A 1,444-nucleotide genomic window follows, 5' to 3' on the forward strand; every position below is an offset into this window, starting at 1 on the left:
AAAAAAAAAAATCATGGCACAATGTGATAATGACTATAAATATGAATATCGTGGGAATGTAGATGAGGATGGTAAGGGCAAGCTGTATGAAGTAGGGTTTGAGTTGAGGCGTGGAGGGAGGAGTTTGCTTAACCCCTTGGAGGCTCGGCAGGAGGTTAGTATAGAGGAGGAGAGAGCAGGGGGTGGAGGGGTGGTAGGAGAGGAAGAAGCAGCATGAAGCATGAACAAGGCACAAAGGCCGGGAGTTGGACAGCTCTGTGCTCAAAGAAGGTGGACAAAGCCCATACCAAGCATGTTTCCACCCCAGGGCCTTTGCACTAGCTGTTACCATCCCCTGGGACTCTCTTCTCTCAGATAGCTGCCAGGTTGGCTGAACCCTCTCCTTCAGATCCTTGCTTAAATGCCACCTCCTCAGAGAGGGTTCCTTTTATCTCTCTATCCCCTTACTCTGTTTCTTTCTTTTTATAGCTTTTATGATCCTCGCCCCATATTATATACAGGATGACCATAAAGTCTGTGTTAAATTTAAAATAATATGCAATTTAAAAATGCACAAACCTCATGGGCTCCCTATATATATGTAATAGATATGCATACATATACACGTATACGTATATTTGTTTCTTTATTCGTATTTTTTTCCCACAACTTGAAGATAAGCTTCACAAAGGCAGCACTCTCCCTAGCTATGTGGCTCTACCCCAGAACTCATAACAGTGCCTGCCACATAGTGGGTGCCCCCTAAACATTTAAGGAAACACGTTGGCAGTATTGCAGCAGGAAGTTCCTCTGAGCTGGTTCCTGTTATTGAAGACAAAGTGATATTGAACATGGAAATATACAGGCAAACCCAACCAGATCCTCTGCTCATTGGTCAGCCGCTTCTCTTGCCTGCCTGTTGTTTATTTCCTTCAGAAAGATGAAAACACTTTGTGATCCCAACTCCTCTCACTTTATTGTTTATTATTATTTTACCAATACTCATTTCTTTGCTTATTTAGCAAACATTTATCACATCCCTTCTACGTGGCAGAGAGGTGCTAGGGATACAAAGAAAACAACTGACCCCACCCCTGTCCTTGTGAGGTTTAGAGGAGTGAGGGAGACCAGTCAAACAGCAAGGAATTGCAGTCAGGGCTATGCTTGAGAATACTGTTTTAACAATGGGAAAAGCTGCAGACACAAAGATGCTCAGACAGCATTACGTATTAACAGCAAAACATCAGTCACAATCTATATGCCCAACAGTAAGGAAAGACACATATTCCCCGGACTATCCCATCACCATTAGAACAATATCATGAAACCGCCATAATAATATGATACATGGCTATTTCATAAAGAAAGTAGAAAGGGGGGTATAACGTTGTATGAAAAATATGGTCCAAATCATATTTAAATATGTATAAAAGACCAGAAGGGAATTCACAAAGGTGTTAATGGT

This window comes from Otolemur garnettii, unplaced genomic scaffold (genome assembly GCF_000181295.1).
Source record: "Otolemur garnettii isolate 467f Iridium unplaced genomic scaffold, OtoGar3 scaffold00112, whole genome shotgun sequence".
Classification (NCBI taxonomy): Eukaryota; Metazoa; Chordata; class Mammalia; order Primates; family Galagidae; genus Otolemur; species Otolemur garnettii.